The following is a 26926-nucleotide window of genomic DNA, read 5'->3' on the forward strand; positions in this document are numbered from 1 at the left end:
TACATATATGGATAGAACCATGACTTTTAGCAAATCATAACCTTTTCCCTGATACCGTACAAGACATGCTTTATATGCAAGATCACAATTATATAAAAATGAGGAATATAGGGGTTACAGGATGCTCCCCTACGGTATAGAATGTCACAGTAACCACATTTGAATACAGATACTAGTCAATATTTATAACTTCAGATACAAAAATGATACATGCACACAAATAGGATAATCATACTCAGCAAATCAAAGCTTTTCCACTGACATCTGACAAGACATAGCTTGTATAAAATGCATTATAATTATGCCATAATCATATCATCATAATATTGCTATGACAAATATGGGGTTTAGTGTCGGAGTATCATCACATATTAGAGATAGTGGATTATGTAACTCAGTACCCTGCAGCTATTCCCCTGCTCACAAGAAATTCACCCACCCTCATGACTGAACTCATGAAGGTCTTTGTCAGGGTCGGGAGATCAAGAGAAATACTGGTCTACCAGGGGTTCAATTTTTCATACAAACTAATGCAGGAGTTGTGTGAATTGTTAAAGATTAAATCCCTCAAGGCATCCGTCTACAATCCTCAGACAGACAGACTAGTGGAGCAGTTCAACAGAATCCTAAAGGCGATACTCAGGAAATTTGTGTCCTTAGACCCCACCTTTGGAACCAACTGCTATCACGTTTACTGTTCACCAGATCTTTGCCATTTGAATTGCTGTATCGGAGGCAGCTGCAGGGGATATTTGGAATTCCTTCAGGAAGTCTGGGAAGAACAGAAACCCGGGGCTACAGGCTCAATGCAACATGGGCTTTAGCTGTCCGAAAGATTAAAAAACACTAGGAGGGTTTGCATAGGAAAACTTCACGAAGGCCCAGCAATGCCATGAATGCATCTACAACAGAGGAACCCAGTTATGCGAGTCTGAACCCAGCAATAGGGTACTGTTGTTACTCCCAAGCTCTGAATCAAAACTGTTGGCCAGATGGCAAGGACCATTTGAGGTGATAAGGAGAATGGAGCTTGTCAACAATAAGATCCATCAACTACAAAAACAAAAGGAGATACAGATATATTATGTCAACCTCAGAAAGGCCTGGAAATATCAGGAGGGCTTACTTATAACACCATATCCACCTGAGGCAGAGCTAAGGCCCCAAGATCTCTAGATCCAGACCCAGGACAAATGTGGGGAAAGCTATGACCTGAACAATGGTCACAATTGCTATGACTGGTCCTGACATTCCCCTCAGTGTTCTCATTCCATCCAGGACAGACACATTTGACCTACCAGCACATTGCAACAGAACCAGGGCAGAAAGTCTGGTAGAGCCACTGACCCGTGCCAAGGAAGATGTGGGCAATGGTTCACCAAGAACTACAGGCTATTCTAGCCCTAAGAGCCATTAAGGAGTCCCACAATGGGAGCAGGAGCTCTATCATGCTGGTGCCTAAATCAGATGACTTGACTCAATTTTGTATAGCTTCTCAGAAAGTCAACACGCTATCCAAATTTGCCACATATCCAATGAACGAGTTGGACAAACTGCTCGAGACACTGAGGACTGCTGAATATGTCTCCAACCCTGGACCTGAAAAAAGGCAGATCCCACTGACAGAGGAGTCACAAAAAAAGATAGCCATCCCTATCCCCTTCTCTCCTCCCCCGACCCCTTTGGCCTATACCAATTTGTGACAATGCCGTTCAGCCTCCATGGGTCAACTGCCCCTTTCAGCAGCTAATGATCATCTGATCAGTACTCAGCCATCTATATTGATGACATAGTCATCTGTAGTGGTAGCTGGGAGGCCCATGGGAAGCATGTCACCACAGTCATTCAGGCCCTTGGCGAGCCGAGACTTACAGTGAACCCAGCAAAGTGTTGACTAGGAAAGAAGGAGGTGATGTATCTCAGGTTCACCATGGGGAAGGGATAGAATACCCACTGCCCAATACTGTCAGTCAAGAGGCAGATACAATGCTACCTGTCTTTCCTATGTTAGTAGCCTCCCTTACTGATCGGCTGAAGAAAGCTAGCCTCAGAAAGATTAGATAGATGGAGGCTTGCAAGAGCACTTTCAAAGTCATAAAGGACTATCTTATCCAGGAACCAGGCCTCTTCCACCCAGACTTCTCAAAACAGTTCATCCTACAAACAGATGGGTCAGATGTGAGCCTCAGGGCGTGTTATCCCAGAAAACTGATGGCAAGGAACATCCCACCCTCTGCATGAGTAGACAACTGTTCCCTCAGGAGAAAAACTATTCATCAAAAAGGAAGCCCTGGTCATGAAGTGGGTTGTAGTTACTCTGTGTTACTATCTGTTGAGAAGCATGTTCCTATTCATCACGGACCATGCCTCTCTCTATTGGCTGAACTCTATGAAGACACCAATGTCCGGATCATGAGATGGTACCTTTCCATAAAACCCTATGAACTCAAGGTGCTCCATCCCAAGCTAATGTGGTCTTGGGATGCATCAGGCAAGTTATTTCCAGTAGAGATAAGGAAGTGTTAGTACCATTATACCAGGCACTGGTGAGACCTCATCTGGAATACTGTATGGAATTCTGGTCTCCCATGTTTAAGAAGGATGAATTCAAACTGGAACAGGTACAGAGAAGGCTACTAGGATGATCCAAGGACTGGAAAACCTGTCTTAGGAAAGAAGACTCAAAGAGCTTGGCTTGTTTAGCCTAAGAAAAAGAAGGCTGAGGGGAGACATGATTGCTCTCTATATGTATCTCAGAGGAATAAATACCAGCGAGGGAGAGGAATTATTTAAGCTCAGTACCAATGTGGACACAAGAACAAATGGATATAAACAGGCCATAAGGAAGTTTAGACTTGAAATTAGATGAAGGTTTCTAACCATCAGAAGAGTGAAATTCTGGAACAGCCTTCCAAGGGGAGCAGTGGGGGCAAAAGACATATCAGGCTTCAACACTAAGTTTGATAAATTTATGGAGGGGATGGTATAATGGGATAGCCTAATTTTGGCAATTAATTGATCTTTGACTATTAGCGGTAAATATGCCCAGTGGCCTGTGATGGGATGTTAGATGGGGTTGGATCTGAGTTACTACAGAGAATTCTTTCCTGGGTGTCTGGCTAGTGAGTCTTGCCCACATGCTCAGGGTTTAGCTGATCACTATATTTGGGGTCGGGAAGGAACTTTCTTCAAGGGAAGATTGGCAGAGGCCCTGGAGGTTTTTCGCCTTCCTCTGCAGCATGGGGCACAGGTCACTTGCTGGACGATTCTCTGCACCTTGAAGACTTTAAACCATGATTTGAAGACTTCAGTAGCTCAGACATAGGTTAAGGGTTTGATACAGGGGTGAGTGAGATTCTGTGGCCTGCGTGGTGCAGGAGCTCAGACTAGAACAGGGGTCGGCAACCTTTGGCACATGGCTCGCCAGAGTAAGCATCCTGGGGGGCTGGGCCAGTTTGTTTACCTGCCGCCTCCGCAGGTTCAGCTGATCGCAGCTCCCACTGTCCGCGGTTTGCCGCTCTAGGCCAATGGGGGCTACAGGAAGCAGCGTGGGCTGAGGGATGTGCTGGCTGCTGCTTCCTGCTGCCTCCATTGGCCCAGAGTGGTGAACCACAGCCAGTGGGATCCGCGATTGGCTGGACCTGCAGACGTGACAGGTAAAGAAACTGGTCCGGCCCTCCAGGGTGCTTACCCTGGTGAGCCATGTGCCAGAGGTTGCCGACCCCTGGACTAGCCGATCATAATGGTCTCTTCTGACTTAAAGTCTATGATTCTAAGAGTCTATGATCACCTGGGGAAGGCACACCAGAATGCAAATTTCTTATCTCAGAGTGCAGAGGAATGGCAAATGGATAACAGTTTCCCACACCCAAGTCTAAAAGGGATGCTGAGTGATAGGATCTGCAAACCCGACACTGGAGAATAGAGGGTTATGGAGCAGCTCTGAGCTCAGGAGGCTCGGCCCAACCACATCTGCTGGGCACGCTTGCAATGGAGGAGGAGCTTAAAATGTCACAGCACAACTCAGTCAAGGCAGCCAGGGCAAGGAAGCAGATCAGCACTGATGGGCTTCTGCAAGGATGCAGCAGGAGTCCCACACCACTGGAGCAGACCCCAAGATGGAGCTGCAAGCCACTGTCAGAGAGACAGCAGAGCGCCAGCCTGTGACTGAAGAGGAAGAACAGCCAGACCCCCACTGGGCCTCCTGAGAGTCAGGGGGAATGTGGTAGGAAGTGATTCAGGGTGCAGGCTAAGTGATACCACTGCCCAGGTGACACACCTGACCTGCCCACCCAGGGCCCTGGATTGGAACCTGGAGGAGTAGGAGGGTCTGGATTCCCCTAATCACTCACTCACAAACTTGAAGCACTGGACACAATGGCCAAACCACAGACTGGAACCACAAGGGGAACAGTGAGCTTGTGCTCTGACCACTAGGGCTACCCCTCCATCACAGGAGGGCTCTGGAGCAGATGCCACTGGGAACTACAGAGCAGCATGACTCTTATGGGAACCATGCTGCCAGGGTGAAGTGGCAGAGCCCAGGGAGATGTGCAGAGACCCTCTGCCTCGGTGCAGCTACTCACGTCCCTTGTGGGCATTCTGATACCCTTCTGCTTCCAGGGTGTTGCTTCATACAGGTCTGTCGCATCTTACGCACATTTAACATGCGCAGATTCAGCTTTATGCGGTTGGCAAAAACAAAAAAAAAAAGAGAAAAATAACAATTTAAATACTGTTCCTGTAGTGCAGGCAGTTCTGCCCACCATTACACTCAATGTAATTTTGACTATATGCGGTTTTTGCTTTACGTGCTGACTGCGAAATGTAACCCCAGCATAAGATGAGACAGACCTGTACTCATTTAGTGGGTGGTGAGAGCCAAAATCTACACTTCTGAAGAGAAGATGAGGAGAAAATTCCACATAGGGAACTCAGAGTTGCCTATGTCTCTGGCAGGAAAATCTACATGGGCTCACGTGTCTCAGTATTAGTAAATATATTCAGAGCTTTTATTCTATTTGTAAGCTGATGCCCAAACATAACTAGAACCAATCATTATTTTAATTTTTAAAATGAGAGGAATAATATCTCATAACATAAATAGCCCTTACAAAGCCCTTGCTAGTTTTGATCCTCTTAGAAGAAAGCTAATATACATTGAAATGTTTATATACACTGTGTACTTATCAAAGCACACAGGGTCTTGGGCCTTTTCCCATGACAGACGTGGTTTTGTCTTGCCTTTTGTTTACAAACTGGTAACCTATAGTACTCTATATGAATCTATAGGGTGGTGTGGCTGCTTAAATTGATCAGTGAGGACAAAATGCTAATTGGCAGGTGGAATTCAATAGTTCGATGTATGGGGGAAATCAGCGTGCTGCATTGCAATAGGATACCATATTTATTTAAATAGAAACAGTGGTGTTCATTGGATGGCTGTCTTTTCCCCAGCTTCAGAAACACAGCATTAGTGAAATGTCAGTTTGTGTTAAGATCATCTGTGGCCTTTGCTATGTACATTCTTCCATGTTTCTGCACAAAGATAGTAAAGCACAATGGAGGCTCAGCTCTGGAGATCGATCTCCCTTCATGTCTGATATTAACTTACATTGCCAGGGCCAGGATGAGTGTGAAAGAGGTGGGCAGAATTGGTGTTTATCCACTGACCCTTGAGGTGGAACTTTGGCAAATGGCTGAGCTGCTTTGAGTTGCTGAAATGACTGCAGTTTTGGTACCATTTTAGGGTTTGCAGTGATAAGAGCAGCTCTCTAAGGAGTTGAATGTCTGAGTGATCTAAAACCAGGGCAGTCAAGCTGAAGAGGATGTGTGCACTAACCTGTTTGCACTGAATAGTCTCCATAAATAATTTACAGCTATGACTGCTAGCTATTATTACAAAAATACCAGATTGCATTTTGACACATGCATCCAGCTTGTAAGTCAATAGATACATTTCACCCAGTGTATGCAGACCACAGTTTAAGCTATCCATCCATGTGTGTTTTACAACAATGTAACCCTACCATTGCAAAACAACACTGAGGAGGTCTTTCTAAATAAGTTTTAAAAAAGCAAAACAATGATCAATCCGTTAGAACATTTATGTTATTGATCCTTAATAGGCTTGTTTTTCCCTCTCTCTCTCTTCACCTTTCAGTTTTATTTAAGGGTCTTATTCTAGTGAAGCCAAGTGTTATATACAGTTATTTGGAGACACTAAGGATCTACTGCAAGATTTCAAAGTTTCTTTCTTTCATTCTTTCTTTCTTAAGAAGATGTGCCTGGCATTTTCTTCATTGTGCTTTCCTTTTAAACTTGCTTGAGTCATCAAGAAAGTATTTCATTATAGCTTGATTTAATCTGAAAGAGTGTCAGAGGGTTTTTCCTCAAACTTGGGAGTTAGCACAGGAAGAGAAAAAGTGAAAGGCATAATTTTCTGTAAAACACAAGTCAAAAGACTGTTAATTTTCATTGTGTTAATACATCTCAGCAAAGTGTGAACAAGAAGAATCTCATCTGTAATTCATAACAAATTAATAAACTAGACTAGATGCAATGTGGACTTTGATTGTAAAATTAATTGACTTCTCCATACTTCTTCTTATTATTTTTAAGAGAAAGCAAGTATGTTGTATTATACCATCTTTATTATCAATCAATAGCAAAGTGGTAGGGTATTCTTTTGATTTGATTTTCATATGCAACCAGGGATCATACGTATATTTAATTAATGTTCCCATTAAGAGAATATATGCTCATAAACTCATAGACTTTAAGGTGAGGCAGCACCATAGTGATCACCTAGTATTCTAGTCCAGGGATCGGCAATGTTTGGCACATGGCCTACCAGGGTAAGCACCCTGGCAGGCTGGGCCGGTTTGTTTACCTGCCGCATTTGCAGGTTCAGCCGATCATGGCTCCCACTGTCCACAGTTCACCGTCCCAGGCCAATGGGGACTGCGGGAAGCGGCGCAGGACGAGGGATATGCTGACAGCATCCCTGCAGCCCCCATTGGCCCGGAGCGGTGAACCACATTCTGTGGGAGCTGTGATCGGCCGAACCTGCGGATGCTGCAGGTAAACAAACCAGCCCAGCCTGCCAGGGTGCTTACCGTGGCAGACCGCATGCCAAATGTTGCCGATCACTGTTCTAGTCTGACCTCGTGCACGTTGCAGGCCACAGAACCTCACCCACTTCTGTAATAGACCCTAACCTCTGGCTGAGTTACTGAAGTCCTCAATTCATGGTTTAAAGGCTTCAAGTTACAGAGAATTAACCATTTATATCAGTTTAAGCCTGCAACTGACCTGTGCCCCATGCTGAAGAGGAAGGCAAAAAAAGACCAAACCCCAGGGTCTCTGCCAATCTAATACAGGGGAAAATTCTTTCTCAACTCCAAATATAGCACATGGGAAAGACCCGCCAAGCAGATACCTGGGAAAGAATTATCTGTAGTAACTCAAAGCCCTTCCCATCTAGTGCCCTGTCTTTAGCCATTGGGGATTTTTTGCTACTAGTAGTCACTGATGGTCTACATGCCATGGTAGGCAGTCATATCATGCCATCCCCTCCACAAATTTATCTTGAATCCAGTTAGATTTCTTGCCCCCCCTGCTATGCATAGGAAAAAAAGATAAAACAACAGCTTAAATATTCACTTTAGCTGTAGTGATGTTCCAATAACAAATGTCTTTAGGATCTTTCTTCACTGAAAGGAAAAGCAAGAACTGAAGAACTTCCTGAGATATGATGAACTATTCAGATATCAGAATATTAATGTATTATAATCTGGTTGGGGATAGTGATTACCAAAACCTCATTCTGGCTTGCAGGCCATTTCTGATGTCACACCCACGATTCTACTTCCAATATCTAAGATGTTGTCAATGAAAACCTGTTTATTTTTTTGTTTAGATTCCTACACCTGTTATGCCAAATGATATGGAGGAGAAAAATAATAGAGGGAACCTTGGAGGAGAGGGAGAGACGAGGGGAAGAAGCAGCTTGTGGAAAAGGGGAAGGCTGGAAGACAAAATGTCACTCTTTTAACTTGTGAACTGTGTAGATTACATTGTAGTAATCTAGTCTTGAGGCGACAAAGGCATGGATGATGGTAGCAAGGTCTGCATTGTAAACAAATGGTTGCAATCCCTTGTCCTAGTAGATGGTAAAAAGTATTCCTGGACATTGCTTTTACATAACTGTCTAACAGCTACCCCCAGCTTGCAAAGATGAGTCACAAATGCCATGTAAACAGGCTAAATTAAAATAAGAGAAATCCTCCCTGTTGTACCTTCCAGCTGCTTCCTTCAGCCTACCAGCATCACCTCAGTCTTATCTGGATTGAGTTTCAGCCAGCTGGCTCTCAGCTGTGCCTCAATCTGTCTCATCCATGGGGCCAGGCATTCAACAACACTGGCTGGGTCAGGGGCAACAGAGACATAGAGCTGAATTCTCATTTACACTAAGACCCCTTTTTACTGCCAAAGTGGTGTGAAGAGTGGATCCTTTATGTAAATGAGAATTGGGCCCCATTGAGCCGAGTGTCATCAGCATATTGAAAACACTGCAGCAAATACTTCCACACAATCCCTCCTGACAGCCCCACGTATGCACTAGACAAACATTTACAGCCTCACCTTCATACATCACCTCTGCTTCTGGTGCAATGAATGAAAGTGAACATTAGGCGGTCTTAAATGAGTGTAACTCACCCCAAAAAGGCTAGTAGAGAGGCATGTAGCAAGAAAAGCAACTACTGGCCAGGTGTAATAATATGAAGGTTTCATTAGCTACACCCATTTAGCTTATAACTAGTTACACTTTCTTCCTACTCCTTGGTACGTATGTTTCAGTACACCAGTTTAAACTCTCTTGTCACTCATATTAATATTGGTAAATTGGTGTAAGTAGGTCTAAAGGAGTCAAAGTTAATGTAAGAGAGAAAGATAATAATTTTAAACTACTGTACATATCTCTTCTGAATTTGGATCACAGGTTAAAATGTAGTTTGCTGATCTTTATGCTAGGCTGTCAGGAAATATTCTATAACGTCATTGCAAGTAAGAATGTTATAATAGACAGAAATCTCAAATACTCAGAGCAGGGTATCTTTAATTTCTGTGTCTTGTTAAACAGTACCATTTCCAAATACTCACAAGCTGGTCTGATAGTAAAGAATATTTGAACTCCGATTCTGCATGTGTCCTGATAGTGTCATTTGTGGGTGTGTGGTGGTTGGGATTTTATAGAAGAAATGTTCCAGGAAAAGACACTTATATTTGTTCATAGTATGTTTCTGTGAAGGCAGTTTTCCAGGGGTGACTCTGCAGCCTCTGGATCTCTAGTTGTAATAGTACCACATGGCTCTAATTAAAACAGTGCAGCACTATAAAGTACTAACTCTCTAGTACTAGTCTCTCATTTGCTTTCTGCATCTCAGTCTTTTTATTCAGTTCCAGGTGTCAGCCTATGTGGGCTGGAAGGAGTACAATATTCTAGAATAAGCAAGAAATAAGATCAAATTCCTTGATTCTCTGTGGGTGGCATAGCAGGGCTCTGTATCTGGCAAAGATCCAAACTTAATTGCTATAAGAATTGGATCAGTGAGGAGGCCATGGTCATTCATAGGCATCTGTGATGGATAACTACTGGTGCAGCACGTTCAGTCATCAATCTTTAGAGGAAAACGTCTGTGATAGCTGAATAAAGCATGACTTGCATCAGCAAAAATGACCACAGAGTAAGGATATAGAGAATGATCCTTTGTGTAATCCACTTTCTAAGGGCTTATTCAGACTGAGGGTAATCGCCAACATATTTTAACCTTAGTCCAGTTTTAATCTCAGTCCTAAATATTAATTTTAAAGGGAATAAAATTATTAATGAATAACTTGGACTTAATATATCTGTTAGATATAGGAAGCAACACATGTTTAGTATAGCGCATATGTGACTTGATGACAAAACTTTTATTAGATTCAGTGGAAATAGCCCAAATTTTAACAGAATGATTCCCCTGTTAAGCAAGTAGTGTATCTCACAAAGGGGATCTTATTTATTTTCTACATAAAACCTTCATTAGAACTTGAATATTTAAGAATAATAACATTGAAACAGATGGGAAACTAATTCAGTTTTCTTCTCTATGAAATTAAGGGTTTTTTAACACCTTCCACCCCATACATACATGCATTCTCACCCATTAAGAATATGACCTAATACTATACAACTGACACATGCTTCCCTCTGCAGCTTATTTTAGACAAATGGGACCTTCTCAGGCAATGTCATACAAATGCTAGGGCAGTGGAGAGTGGAAATGGGGAGCAGTGGTGGAGAGTGTAGGGAATGAGTCTGTGTCTTACAGTATGTGTTTGGGAGAAAATTACAATGCACTGCTCTGAATTTAAGAATTGCCTTCCATCTACATCCCAAATTCCCACTGAAGTCATGTGTAGTTTTGGGTGCAAAAGGAATACAGGAATGTGCTCTTTGGTTTTTCAGAATGCCATTCAGTCAATTCTCTTCTGCTAAGAAACAGGCACATAACACATAAACTGAGGATTAGAGTTCTCTGCCTTTACTTTATGACACCATTATTATTACTATTATTCCTCAATGAACTGAAGAAATCTCCTCGGGGAATTCTGGCAGGACTTTCAAGAAGTAGCATCAGATGAAGTTAATTCTCACAGCTTATCACTGTCAGGGGATACTAAGAGTGTGATAAATATTGAGGTCATTTAGAGAAGCTTTTATTCCTGGCAGAGTCAGTGCAGCTTTTACCCTGCCATAGAAAGTAGATTGGTAAGTAGGGATATAGTCTTATTACAATATAATTGCATTTTTGACATTGTGTACTGTCTTTGTAACTGGGCATATCCAAATTTTGATCAAATGTGGGAATCGTTATAAATTATATATATACAAGCCTGATCCTGCGAGACCTCTGTTTGCAGAACTCCCATTGAAATCAATAATATAGACTCTGAAAACAGTATGTGGATCAGACTTAATTTTTCTAGGAAAAAAATGATTCCTCTACAGTTGTGAAATAAAGAGTGCATCAGTTGAATTAGTCATCACTTTTCAACACAAGGAAGAATAGTTTTCACAATAAACTAAACCTTTGTAATGGGACATGGCCACATATATAAACAGGCACCACATCGCTGTCATTTCATGGCTAAACCACACACATGGAATAGAACGCTCCAGACCCTAGGAATTGCAATTCTGGATCAAACTGAGGTTCACCTAGTCAAATTTATAGCCCCTTGCTCCAAAAATAGGCTTTTACTCTTGTACTAAAGAAAATGTCCATTAACAGTTAGTGTTAAGACTTATATCCTATTTGTAGAGTAGCCATTAGAGGGCAATGTCATTGCATTCATTTGAGCTGATATGCTTTCATAGAATAGTATACAATAGTATGCATGCATTTAAGTCAGTATATTACCACTTGAGTTTCAGTGTTTTTAAAAATATTTACCAATTATCAAGTGGTCAATAGTGTCACCAACTGAAGAATAGTAGAAAACTATTTTTGGCCACATGTCCCTGCCTCAGCCAACTAGATGAAGTTTGACCATTGAAGTTATTATTATTTATTAGAGTAGGTGGGTCTGGAGAGAGAGGGTGGAGCCAAAGATAGCCTGATTCACAGGAAAGATAGTGGTGTGGTCAACAGTGATGGAGGAAAAAGAGGGAGAGGAGAGGGCTTGCAAAGGAAGATAGCAGGGTTCATTTTTGCTGTCTTGAAGTTAATTTATGGCAAGATATCCAGGAGGAGGCGCAGAGAGAAAAGATGACATTTCCGATTTGAGGGAAGGTGACAAGCCAAGAATGGTTAATTGATCAGTTGTCAACGCAGAGATGGTAGCTGAAGCCATGTGAGCAGATGAGGTCATCTAGAGAAAGTGTGTAGAGGAAAAAGAGGAGAAGGCCAGAGAAAATGCCCTATGGAATACCCACAGGAAGTGGAGTGGGGAGGAATGACCAGATAGTTAAGAGGATTGCCAAGAGAGGATGCAGTGATGAAGGCCAAAGGAGGACACAATTTCAAGAAAGGCATGATTAACACAGTCATAGACATCAAGAGATCAAAGAGGATGACAATAGAGTAGAGGCCCTGCAAGTCAGCCAAGAAGCCAGTGGAGACCTTGGTGAAAGCAGCTTTTCTGGAGGGCAGAAATCAGATTTGAGGGACTCAGGGATGGAGTGGAGGAGAGGAGCGTGAGACAACACATTGTAGATGGTACATTCAAATATTTAGAGATGAATGGGAAGAGAGGGATATGGGTGTAATTGGTGAGAGACATAGGAGTCAAAGGTACTTTTTTTAAAGATGTAGAGACCATAGAGTGCTGGTTTTGTGAGGAGGAACCCAATGAAAATAAGAGGTTAAAGAGAAAGAGGAGGGGAAGGAGAAAGAGAGCAAATGAGGTCATGAGGCACCACGGGCATCTTTGGGATAGATGCAGTGGTTAGCTGAGGAAAGCATGCAAGAAACCTCCATGTCAGTGATGGGGAGAAGAAAGAGAGTAACAGAGGGGAGGAAGGGAAACAAGGTGAGACAAGGAGATAATACACCTCTATCTCGATATAACGTGACCTGATATAGCAGGAATTCAGATATAATGCGGTAAAGCAGTGCTCCGGAGGGGAGGGGCTGCACGCTCCAGCGGATCAAAGCAAGTTCGATATAATGCAGTTTCATCTATAACGCAGTAAGATTTTTTGGCTCCCGAGGACAGAATTATATCGAAGTAGAAGTGTATTGGAGCTTGCTGATCTTCTCTTTAAAAGTTGACAATATCCTGAACAGAGAGAGAAGTAATGGAATGTTTTAGAAGTCAGAGATGGATTTATTGGAGAATCTGGGTGGCTAGATTCAATGAAGATGGAGAAGTAGGTACTGGTTGGTCAGAAAGATGGCAAAGCTGCAAGTGAAAAGAACAAATCGGTTGTGGAAAACAGTCTGCCTGGTCTTGCGATTTTCCCCAGAGGCACCCAGTGCATGGGAGCAGGAGCAGAGGAAGTGAAAACTAGTGTAAATGTATATTATATGGCATTTCCCTTAAGAAAATATCCTATAAATAGAAAAATGAAAAAAAAAAGTATTGGTCCCTTGTACCACACCGTATAATTTAATAGAAAACTATATCCCCATGGTAGCATTTTGCTGGATGGTTAAAATAACCTATAAAAAGCTTAGCATTTTCTATTATTGTGCTTTCTATAGATCCCTATTAAATTTCTATACAGCCTAGTTGGTGTGATCCATATTAAAATCCAAAGGAATTTTCCATAATGGATAGTACAAGTGGGTGCAGTAAAGAGGTGAATACAAGGATTACAGTTTCCCCTATAGTTTAGATATCTTATTTCTCTTATGTCAATTAATTTTTTGTTTCATGTTTCTTTGTATGGTTAACTATATGATCCATTATCCGTGTTCATGAAATGTTATTCAGCAAATTCATGCATCTGGACATCAGCTGAAACTAAAATACATGCCATTAATTACTTTTTTCAGAAGTGAGTTTAAAGTCTAGGAGTCAGGGGTACAATAAAATAAAGGACAGACAGCTATATTCTATTTAGTACAGAGATCAACAACAGGTATTTTTGTCAGAATAACATTTTTTTTCTCTAAATAGTGCAATCTAAGACAGCGTCCCTGATATATAATAAGATGTAAGTGGAGTTTATTCTATTGACTTTTTAAAACAATTCTTAATATTGCTTATAAATTTCTCCCAGAAAGTACTCATTTTAATCATCAGTCAGCATTTTATTATATTATAATCTTTAATTGATTGACGTTTAATCACAGTCTTTGTATTTTACTATCCCTTGTCTCATAAAAGGCAATTTTCTCTTTACTGTAGTTTAACAGCTGATGAAAAAGATTTAAGGAAACCTATAAACTTAAGATTGGTTAATGGTCCCTTATAAAAGAATATTACACTTCTAGGATCCATTGCACAGATGTGATACTCAATTGTAGAAATGTGCATGGGGTTTATTAAATTACAGCACAAATCTTCAGTCTTCTGAATTATTGTTCATGTTGGTATTGTTAGGCAAATGGGGAGACACGTTATTGCTTCCAGTTGTTCACATTACTGTGGTGTAGTACAGGCAGAGACAGCTGGCACATTGCTCTAGGCAAATGTAGAACTAGAGCAGCTGCAGAGTTCTGGGCCCCAAGTGAAGGTCCAGCACCGCTGAGTCAGTACTGGGTGGCTCATCAAAAGATGTCCAGAAATTAAAAGAAAGTCAATGCTTCTCCTCAAAGCTAATGTGCGGTAGTTTGTGCAACTAATTAACATACTCATTTTTGTTTTACACAAAGATGCGTGAGAAAACAAGAACAACTATTGGTCATAACAGTATGATAGAGGAGGAATTGCATATTTCGTTGGCATGCCATATGGAGGCATAGAAAGAGATGAAAAAGTTCTCAATTCTACATTGCCAAACAGCATTATACATTAAGTATTTGGAGGGTTTAGTGACCGCCCCCTGCTGTCTCTCTGCTTATCACTGAATGCTAGATTTTTCCTAAATTAGTATGTATGTCTGGGAGTACAATTGGATCAGAGAAAAATGTAGTTTTAGAATCCCAGATTCATGACTATTCATATGTTCATATATTTTGAGTAGAAGGGACCAGTATGGTTATGTAGACTGATCTCCTGCATAAGACAGGCCATAAGATTTCATCCAATACTTCCTGCATCTAGACTAACAACTGTGGTTTAACATGTCTTCCAGAAACAACCCGCTGTTGGAGAATTTAGCACACTCCTTGGTAATCTGTTCCGATTATTAATTACACTCACTGTTCAAAACATGCATCTTATTCCAATTAGACTTTTGCTGACTTCAATTTCAGCCATTAGATTTTATTGTAAAAGACATAAGCCCCCATAAATGGCTTTCATAGACTTTATTCTTTTTACAAGATATGAACAGAGAAACTTTTTTGTTTCTACCTACCACTTAACCATCAAGGGTGACATCCTGGTTCCACTGAAGACAATGGAAAAACACCCATTGGTTTCAGTGGGTCCAGAATTGCAGTGTGAGGATATGTCCATACTTCAATGAAACACCTGTGGCAGGCCTGTGTCAACTGACTAGGGCTCAGGTGGTGGGGCTATAACATTGCAGTGTAGATGTTCAGGCTTGATCTGGAGCCTAGGCTCTAGGACCTTCCCAGCTCATGGGATCATTTTGAATTTATGAGTAATTCAGACACAGTGCTATATCCCGTAATCTGAATAGCAAATATGATATCTAATTCTCTTTCTTGTCTCCTTCCATGCAGTTCAGCACCTCAGACAGTGTCTGTCTGAGACTGCAGCATGGGTGAGAGTGAGCTGGCTGAAACTCAGACAAGACAGAAGTGATATAGCAAGTTTGAAGGAATCAGCTGTAGGAATGGCAATGGTAATATCAGTCCCTTTGACTGAGGGAGCACATCCACCATTAGTTATTGAGGTTCACAATTTAGGGATGATTTCAAATCTGCAGCTGCTGTTTGATGGTCATATTACAGCAGTAACCCAGTCAGGTTTTTTTGGGTTTTTTTACCATCCATGTCTGGTTAGGAGTTTATGGCCTTTCCTTTTCCTTGCCATTATTTTCCAGACAGTTGGTCACCTCAAGATTAGACTATTGCAATGTGGTCTAGAAGGGGCTACATCTTAAAGTCCTTGGAGCTAGTGCAAAGTGCAGTGTCTGCATTATGAAGCATGGCATTTCACTGGGAGTGTATGATGCCAGTACTCTGGGATCTGCACTGGCTGCCAAATGATCTCTGGGTGGAGCTTACACTGTTGGTTATGACCTATGAAGTCCTATATGGCCTGGGACCAGCCTACCTGAGGGATCACTTCTCTCCCTGTGCCATACTGCCACCACTGCATTCAGCATGATGCCCAAGGTGGATCTCCCTAACTATGAAAGAAGGGGAATGCTGGCATGGTATTCTTTGTAAAAGCTCTGGGACTCTGCAACTTCTACCCCTGCCCCCCACCCCCATATCCAAGATCATTCAGATTTGATTATTTTCTGGGAACACTACAAGAGACACCTGTCTGAGAGGGGGTTGGGAGCAGGCTGAGGGCATGCTTCCTACAGTGATGAAAGAGTGGGAAGGTAGGTTCCTGTTGAAATTATTGATTTAATGCCATTGGGATTTTGCTGCATTATTAATGATGTATTAGGGAGCTTAGGGTCTTCTATAGGCATTTTTTAATTCTTTAACATTTAAATAAATAAAAATAATTCAAGTGTACGTACCCTCAGTGAAACATAGTGACTCATTATAAAGAATATAAGTTTGAAAAGCAAGCTCCCTATCCTCATTCAGACCTTCCCCAACTTCTCATTTCTTTCCACAAGAAGTGAGTTAAAGATATAAAAATAAGATGATTATGTTGACCTCTTGGTTTCTGTGGGTGTCCTGTCTTAACTGTATTTTAAATCCTAAACTCTTTGGAGGTAGGGATTGCCTAGTTTTGTATCCTTTGAGGTACCAACTTATATTGTACATTTAAAACAGCAGTTTTAATAATAATGTATTCTCAATAGTTTCTCCTTCCATTAACATTCATGCAAACATTTAGCTCTCTGCAAAGCAAATGAAAGTGGTGATGGAAATCTGCAGGTTTTATTCGCACAAATGTTGGCAACTAGTCATTAACACCCAGCTCTACTCCCTACCCTGTAACAAAACATTCAACTATCTGTGAACAAAGATAAAGAGCTGTAGCAGTTCAGTTTATATCTGGCATGCATACTATTCAGCAGGTGCATTCTAAATTGCATTAGACTTAACACCAGGAATCAGATCACTAATTGGACGCCAATGTGAGGAATTTTTCTCATTTGGGACCTGAACTGCAACACTGATATCCCTTTAGGCAAGACATCACAACCTTCCTATCCCAAAGCAACAGCGCTCCCACTTGAGCTAAAGGAGAATCTCCATTAGCTAACAGTAGAGCACTTACTGGATTTCCTGTTTCTATGCTGCAAGCCACTAAAGGAGAAAATCATTACAATCCTTCAGTGATTTATAATCATTTTAATTGTTGGGTTCTTGATTTTGTTCTTTTCATTTATTTTTAATAGTATGTGAATTGGCTGGGATAATATAAGATGGACCTCATCATTTCTCAAGACTCAAGCCAAACATAGATTAAAACTTTAGGGAGGTTGGAAGAAATTTAATTCACTTAATTTTTCTCTGTTTGCTAACACTTGCACTGTTCTTTGCTGCAATGAGGTGAGATTCCCCTTCATCAAGCTGTTAGAATGTCACGAACTGCACCTGACTTTCATTCTCAGGTGTTTTTTGAAGGAAGATTTTTCCATAGCGAATATCAGCAGTCATGAATTCAGAGTTCTATTCCCAGACTCTTATTGTGTGACCATGGGCAAGTCATTAGGACAAAATTTCTCAGCACCTCCAAGTCAAGGAAAATTGTTGTTCAGCACTTTGAAAAATCAGACCTTTAGCTACCTTAATTTGAGTTGGTTTCCTCATCTGTCAAATATGGGTAGAAATAGACCCCTATATCACAGGGATGTTGTGAGGCTTAATTAATTCATGTTTCTAAAACATATCATGATCTGCAGTTGGAGAATGCTACATAAATGAATATTGTTATTTTTATTAGGACTTGACCATATCACTAGTCTAATCATGGTTAAAGCTAGTGTTTGGGTGGGCTGCTATGACAGTGTACATACATCATGCAAGGAGTGTGCCTGAGGTTCTGCCAGATTTTCATTTTCAAAGAGAAAATGCCCTTTGAGGGCATTTCCATCCTTCTCAGTCTTTGTCTTCCTCTCTCTTTTAAAATTGCTCCGTTCCTGTTGCTTTTTCCGAATGGTGAATGATACAGAAGATGAAACATTGTTGAAATGAAGCACGTAGACTTGGTCAAAACAAAGCATTTCAATAATTTTTCATCTAAAATTTTGACAAAATAGATACATTCCCATGATATGTTTCAATTTTATTGAATTAATATTTTCCAAAGCATAACCGTTCCATGAGAAAATGTTCCACCAGCTCCACTAATCACATTGTAAGTGTTGGCCAATGAAGAAAGGAGCCCCTCAAGCCAGAATAATAGAACCTGCCTTGGCTAAACACACTCACACAGAAGAAGACATCTTTTTTCCTGATTAGCTTCTGCAACATGAGGAAATGTCAGTCCCACATGCAACTTTCTGGTAGATGAAAATGATCCCCAACTCCAGAGAAGAAACATCAGAAGAGATTTGTTTCAGAATAAGTACAGAATGGTACTACTCTCTTCAAAAAAAACAGAAGTACTTGTGGCACGTTAGAGACTAACAAACTAACTCACTTCAAGTGACCGCAAAGACCTTCACAGAACTCTTCATGGCTCTGCGTGCCCAGCCATGCCTTCTTGCAACACATTCGTCATCAAACGCTGTTTCATAAACAGAACATACAGCCATTCTTTGAATACATCATTTCCCCCACTAATTATTGATGAGTTAAGGGTTATCAATAACTCAAGGAAATACAGTAAATCATGTGCCCTTTCTCAGCCTATTGTGTATTCTTTGTATGTACTGTAGTCATAATTACATTTTTGTGGCTAGCTTGCTGTGATTAGAACTTTTGTTATACGTGTATCACAATGAGTTGAACAAAGAGCTCCTAGCAATTCATCCTTGACCTAATGGCTCCAGAAACATGCCCAGCTTCAGCAAGGCCTTTTATATAATAAAAACAAAAATAATAATTCTAAATTTTAGTATGTTTTGTCAGCAACTAGCACTGTTGCCAGTCTCCTAGAGACAATGTAAACTATAGATGAGGGAGAAAGAGGGCGCACACACACACACACACACACACACCTCCCAGCATTGAAACCTCAGATGTCCCAAAGAGCTCAAATACAATCCTGTGCACATTTTAAAGATTTTGTTAGTATTTTTCTTTTCTCCCTCCTCCTCTGATGCCAGGATGTAATAAGTATTTCCCAAAGAAAAACTGAATGGGCTCTCCATTCCCAGCCACACAAGGAGGAGCCCCCAACTAGTGACTTCCTTTTCCACATCTCTTCTTCTTTTTCAAAAGTGAGTACTTCGACATCAGAAGTGGGTGGCATTACCTGCTCTCTGAATGATTAAAACTAAGGAGAGTGGCGACAGGTAAGTAAAACATCATATGTTCAACACTGTTTGAACAATTCAGGGACTATCTGATATCTCCAAAATTGTCTGCTGCTAACAGGGCCTAATCCAGCAAAAGCACTTGAGCATGTGCTTAACTTCAAATCTGGGAATAGTCCCAGTGAAGTTAATGTGACTACTCACGTGCATACCGTTAAGCATCAACTCATGTGCTTTGCTGGACTGGGGTTATACCTGCAGCTGCTGATGTGCTGAATTGAACAAACTGAACAATTTGCCCTTCATGTTCTTTTTCCTCCTACAGTGAAGTAGAGAAGCATTTAATATAAAAACCAGACACATGCTATAGAGAAGCAAATGTAGGAGAGAGGATGAACTGAGATTGATTAAAACCCCACTGTGCTTGTCCTTTTTGTGGTACACATGGAGAAGCAATCTTAAATCTGTAGAGAGAGGGATAGTTAATGTTAGTATGTGGGGGGAGAGGATGAAAATGATACAACTGAGATTGTACATGGCCCTGAATACCTAGTGGATATAGTGGAGATGCTAGTGGATACCTAGCGGATACCTAGTGCATATGGTAGTTTACATCTCTCAGTTTTCATGCTATATGCACAATGTAGATAACTGGGCTTAGCTTTTCAGCAGTAACTGGTGATTTGGGATATCTCTGGTTTTTGTAGCCCAGAGGCCCTGATTTTCAGAAATTGGATGCTGAAAACTTTTTGAAAATGTAGATCCCTCTTATATCAAGTCATATTGGTAATCCAAACATCATTAGGCATATTTGAAAATCTATACTCTGATAACTGAAATTGAGGAAAGTATTTTCTGAATTTCTCAAACTTTGGTTGCAACTGCTCATGTGATTTTTTTAAAAAGCCCCCTGGTATTTTAAATGTTTGATCAATTTGTATCTCTTATATTTTTCTCCCACTCCAAAAAATTGGAGTACTATTTTTCAGTACTTTGTCTTAGTCAAAGCCTTTTCTCTCAAAGCCAATTGTTAGAGATCAAACATGCCATTGTGAAAATCATGCAATTTTATGTAAATAACACTGTCTTTTTAAAAAGTTGTAGTCATAAACCATTATAATTTAAACACCATTTTATTGAATTAGTCTGTAAATTAATGGAAAGGAGGTGAACAATGTATTCACACTGTACAAAAGGGATACAAAGTTTATGGCCTTTTCTCTCTAGTATTTTTTTCAAATCCACAGTGTCAGTCCAGTATCAGAGAGGTAGCCGTGTTAGTCTGGATCTGTAAAAGCAGCAAAGAATCCTGTGGCACCTTATAGACTAACAGACATTTTGGAGCATGAGCTTTCGTGGGTGAATATCCACTTCGTCAGATGCATGTCGTGTAAATTTCCAGGGGCAGGTATATATATATATGCAAGCAAGCTAGATATAATGAAGTTAGTTCAATCAGGAAGGATGAGGCCCTGTTCTAGCAGTTGAGGTGTGAAAACCAAGGGAGGAGAAACTGGTTTTATAGTTGGCAAGCCATTCACAATCTTTGTTTAATCCTGAGCTGATGGTGTCAAATTTGCAGCTGAACTGAAGCTCAGCAGTTTCTCTTTGAAGTCTGGTCCTGAAGTTTTTTTGCTGCAGGATGGCCACTTTAAAGTCTGCTATAGTGTGGCCAGGGAGGTTGAAGTGTTCTCCTACAGGTTTTTGTATATTGCCATTCCTAATATCTGATTTGTGTCCATTTATTCTTTTCCATAGAGACTGTCCAGTTTGGCCAATGTACATAGCAGAGGGGCATTGCTGGCATATGATGGCGTATATTACATTGGTGGACGTGCAGGTGAATGAACTGATGATGCTGTGGCTGATCTGGTTAGGTCCTGTGATGGTGTCGCTGGTGTAGATATGTGATCAGAGTTGACATCGAGGTTTGTTGCATGGATTGGTTCCTCCGGAACCAGATCAGCCACACCATCACCAGTTCATTCACCTGCACGTCCACCAATGTAATATATGCCATCATATGCCAGCAATGCCCCTCTGCTATGTACATTTCCACTACATGCATCTGACGAAGTGGGTATTCACCCATGAAAGCTCATGCTCCAAAACGTCTGTTAGTCTATAAGGTGCCAGAGGATTCTTTGCTGCAGTGTCAGTCCAGTTTCAAAACTGAGTATGGCCCATTGGCCTCACTACATGCAGCCTCATATGCCCATAGCAAAATCTTAGTGCTCATAGCTGCAGCTCAGGTAAAGGAGTATGTGTGTCATTCTATACCAGCTAATCAGATACATCCCTGCACAATGCCAGCAGAGCAGCCATCTAAATTCTACAGCTCTTTCAACTGGTGGACTTGGAGGTGAAAAGGGAGGGACAGTGCTTTGTTTCCAATGCAGACTCAGATTAGAGATTCATTCCAAATAAACATGAAGACAGTCTTCATTTCTTTGAAGGTTGATTAGGTAAACAGTCTAATGTAAATCATAAGGACCTGTGCTAGCACAGCCGGGGTTTCCATGAGGATCTTGGGGCCATTCTACTCTGGGCTATCCCTGAACAGCCCAGAGGATTCAGGGGGCCTGGAGCAAAGCAATTTTTGGGGCCCCTTTCATAAAAAATTGCAATACTACATTACTATATTCTCATGGGGGCCCCTGTGGGGCCCGGCGCAAATTGCCCCACTTGCTCCCCCCTAAGGGCGGCCCTTGGAAAAATAAACCTTCTGCATCTCGGCACAAACCCAGTTTTGAGAAAACTTTACAAGGTATCACTGGATCTCAGCATCAGCTACTGCTAAAAGGAACTAAAGTTCATTAAAAGGGTTGGACAAATATTTTCCGTCAAAACTTTCTGGATCGAAAACTAGGGGTTTTTAAAAAGCAGAAAAAAATCACTGACAATGTCTGCTTTCCTTCAAAATTTGTTGTGGTTTTTTTAATTGAAAAGCTGAAATTAGTCTGCCAAAACCTGACTATGGTTTGGGGTTTCAGAAGTGTGTGGCCAAATATTTGCTGCTTGCTGTGTTTGATTGTTTAAAGAAACAATAAAAAAAACTGCTTAAAAAAATCCAAAACTTTTGAACCACATCATTGTGACCAAATGCCTGAGCCCATCCAGTCAGAGATTTTTCCAGGTTTCTGATACTCTGCTGGCTTCTTTGACTCATACCTGTCTCCATAACTTTGGGTTCATTTAGCTTAGAACATAAGAACAGCCACACTGGGTCAAACCAAAGGTCCATCCAGCCTAGTATCCTGTCTACCAACAATGGCCAATGCCAAGTGCTCCAGAGGGGGTAAACCTAACAGGTAATGATCAAATGATCTCTCTCCTGCCATCCATCTCAACCCTCTGACAAACAGAGGCTCGGGACACCATTCCTTACCCATCCTGGCTAATAGCCATTAATGGACTTAACCTCCATGAATTTATCTGTTTCCTAGAGACTGGCTCCATGGGGTCCTTCACAAATTGGAGACGGTTACTGTGGGATTGTCTTTAGTATAGCTTATGTACATACTCCATGAACAGAGCATTTGAGCTTGTTCCAGAATCTGGGATAAGCCTATGTTGTGAAAACTGAAATGCTCAAAATAGCACATGCATGTGAATGGACACAGGGTGCTAAAATTAAATTAACCCAGGGGTTCTCACACTGGGGGTCAGGAACCCTCAGGGGGTCATGAGGTTATTACTGGGGGTCACGAGTTGTCAGCTTCCACCTCAAACCCCACTTTGCCTCCAGCATTTATAATAGTGTTAAATATATAAAAAAGTGCTTTTAATTTATAAGGGGGTGGTTACACTCAGAAGTTTGCTATGTGAAAGGGGTCACCAGTATAAAAGTTTGAGAACCGTTGAATTAACCCCTCTGGAGCCTCAGGGAATGTGGGGGTGGGGGTCTCCCTTGGTAGAGTTGTGAAGGATATTGCTCTTCTCATGTGATCCCTCCCCCATTGGCTAATTTTAAATGAAGCTACCCTCCCCTGACATGAATCTCCCTATGGCACTGAAATTAAATATCGACTATAATTTGGCATTTGAGAAGTGAAAGGGATGGCAGCCCTAATGGAAAAGCTAACAGCTTGGCTCTTCTGCAAGCCTCAAACTGCTGATTGAGATTTAGGGTAGGGAAGGCTGTACCTCCCAAACAGCCTGGTCCTGCCCCCATCCGACCCCACCCTGCCCCCTGACTGCCCGTCCCCCCTCAGAATTCCTGAGCCATCCTGCTCCTTGTCCCCTCACCATTCCCCAGAGATTCCATCCCCAACCACCACCCCGGGACCCCATCCCTGCTCCCCGTCCCCTATCCACCTCCCTGCTGAGTCCTGACAGCCCCTCGGAATGCCCATGATCCAACACCCCATTCCCTGTCTCCTGACCACCACCCCAACCTCTGCCCCCTCCCTGTGCCCTGACTGTCCCTGGGACTTCCTGCCCCTTAGCCAACCCCCCTGGCCCTGGCCCCTTACCCCCATCTCCCCCCTCACCCGGAGCCTCAGCGCATCCAGGAGCATCCCTGAACAGCTGCAGCATAGCTCCAGTGGGGCCCTTGAGCCCCACCCCACTCACAGCTGTGTGATAAGGGGGCAGGGCTGTGAGCTCCAGGCTGAGCGGAGGGAGCTGAGCTTAGCCTGGAGCTCACAGCCCCGCCCCCTTACGACACAGCTCTGAGCGGGGAGCAGCTCAGGGGCCCCACTGGAGCCACGCTGCAGCTGTTGAGGGACACCACTGGATGCGCTGAGGCTCTGGGAGAGGGGCGGAGATGGGGTCGGGTGAGGCTGGGGAGGGATCTGCAGTCATTCTCGTGGGGGCCCCTGCGGAGCCCGGGGCCTGGGGCAAATTGCCCCACTTGACCCCCCCTGGGCGGCCCTGGCTTTACCCCAGTTTTGGTAGGCAGGGGATGACATGGAAGAGAGCTCTTTCTAAGCATCATCCTGAATTTTGTTCACCACCAGTGGCAGACTTGGGAAGTGATGCAACATATCACTGCACACATCCATTCAGGGCAGATGGTCATACAATTAAGGTACATAATAAAAGCACTAGAGGGGAAGGGTTAGAAGGGCTTTTATCTAGTTTATATAGATACTACCTTCTAAGCATGCATTTTCATCAGAAAACACCTGTGATATTATGACAAGGGACAAGTGGAAATCAAGATCAAACCATTTTGCAAATAATGCTGTTGTTGACACATTGAACTGAAAGGAACTTAGTATCTCTGAATATTATGTCTATGACAACAAAATCTAGATGGATTCTCTAGGAAGAAAGCTGATCTACCTGTGAGAGAAATGTTCTTTTTCTCAAGAGATCCAATACTAGAGGCATTATTGATATGAGAGTTACCAAAAGTGAGGGAGGAAAATGTATGTGACTTAGGAAAAAGTCAATTTCAGATTTGGTTGTCAGACAAGGAAATGCAGTTGTCCCACTTTTTGTGTAGCCACATGTAACCAACTGTGTTCACTCTTTCTCAAGTGGAGCAGGAGGAGTGAGTAGCTGATTGGAAGCACAAGGTGAACTTAGTAAAATGACAGGCAGCGGGGACAATTTTTCTATTGTTCTGCTGCAGTTCAAAGGCATGTACTTGGAAACTCTGAGGCGAGACAGCTTTCCATTTCAGCTTTATGTGCTGCTCAGTTAGTGCACACATGATTTTTAAATGCAGATCTCCACATAGTCCGAAGGGCAATAATGATGTGGGTTTTTGGTTGCCCCAGGCAGCCAGATAATAGGAACTTGCCTAGCATTATGAGCTATCCCAGAGGATCTGTGTTTTTGGTATCTCCGGATTTGACTGCTGCAATGCACTCTATGTTGGGCAACCCTGAAAACTGCTCAAAAACATCAGCTAATGTGGAATGTGGTGATTTGCTGGCTTAGTGGTGTTCTACAGAGAAGCATCTTGAATCATTATATGTTTAGTGTCATAGCTACTTTGGACATCACCTGTCTCCATATCTTCTCATCCAGAAGTTACAAAAAGCCAGGTATGTTCTTGCTAAGGGTATGTCTACACTACCCGTTGGATTGGCAGGCAGTGATCGATCCAGCGGGGGTTGATTTATCATATCTAGTCTAGACACGATAAATCGACCCCCAAGTGCTCTCCCATCACCTCCTGTACTTCGGCGCCACAAGAGGCACAGGCGGAGCCGACAGGGGAGCGGCAGCAGTCGACTCACCATGGTGAAGACACCACAGGTAAGTTGATCTAAGTATGTCGACTTCAGCTATGTTATTCACGTAGCTGAAGTTGCATAACTTAGATTGATGCCCCTAGTGTAGATGAAGACTAAGAGATCTATGCTCAGATTTGAACTTTGGGGAAATGGAGATGGAGGTGAGGGCTGAAATCCTGACCCCATTGAGGTCATTGGAGCCAGGATTTCACCCCGGGTGTTGTCAGGGAGGGAACTCTCACTTCTGGCATTCACTTCCCCCATTGACTCAGCAGAGCCTAGAATTGTGATCGTTGGGGCAATTTGTTTGGTTGGGGGTTTTTTTGCAAGGAGAAAGTCCCTTTCTCAGTTGATTTTTGTCAACTTTGTTATTTTAACATTGTTGTTAATTATGGTAGTTACAGATAGAGAATTTAGTGAATACATATTTTATAAACACAACATAAAATCGTCATCCACTAAGGGAGGAGGTGATATACCCTTTTCATGATAGATCTATTCACATTCGGGAATACTGATGAATCCTATTGAATTACTTAAACTAGCTGACCCTTCCTATCCACACAACTACTGACAAAGTTTCTGAAAAATAGCAAGCAAGGCAGTGATTGCTTCCTTATGCCTCAAATGAGTGTGGATTGTCAACCTGATTTAGATTTCTGTGGCCCAATCCATCAGTTTATCCTCCCTAGTACCAGATATTAGACAATGCCAAATCCAGCCTAAAAATCTGAGTCCCACACACTATTGGTCTGACTTCTGGGGGGAAAAAGCCTGTCAGTTTTGATCAGGTGATCCTTACCTTTGTCTGTTCTAACAGATTAGTGATATCTACCATTTAATATAGGATTCTTGGGTTTTGTTCTGTGGTGAAAATAAAATGTTATATACAAATACTTCTATACTAGACAAAATGTAGTGAGGGAGGGGCCATATCTTTGTAGTTAGTGCCCTTCTATTCCTGACATAAACTGTTGTGTTGTGTTGCACTGGGCTGCTACGTTTCACACCAAGACTTAACTTTGCCAGTAGGAGAAGTGTTTTGTACATTTACTTGCTGCTATCAAAGTTTGTAAAGAATTTCAGGCTTCCTCTGTAAGAAAGAAACAACAGACATGTTCATAAAGTGGTAACATTTCTAAAGTGCCTAACAGCTAGTTCTAGAAAGGGACTTGGATGCCTAACTGCAATTTTAGGCATCTAAGTCCTACATTTAAGTGACAATGAGATCCTCAACCCCCTACTCAGCTGCCACTTAGTCCTGGAAGTACCTAAGTTTCCACTGCTGGTACAGATGCGCCACTTCCAGCAGCTCCCATTGGCCTGGAGCAGCGATCCGCGGCCAGTGGGAGCCACGATCGGCCGGATCTGTGGACGGGGCAGACAGGGCCACCCAGAGGATACAGGGGGCCTGGGGACTGGAGACCCCCTGCCACTGAATTGCTGCCGAAGACCCAGCACTTCGGCGGCGGATCCCAGGGCAGAAGGACTCCCCACTGCCGAATTGCCGCAGAAGACCTGGAACGGAAGAAGCTCCAGGGGCCTGGCCCCG

This window comes from Gopherus evgoodei, chromosome 1, assembly GCF_007399415.2.
Source record: "Gopherus evgoodei ecotype Sinaloan lineage chromosome 1, rGopEvg1_v1.p, whole genome shotgun sequence".
NCBI lineage: Eukaryota > Metazoa > Chordata > Testudines > Testudinidae > Gopherus > Gopherus evgoodei.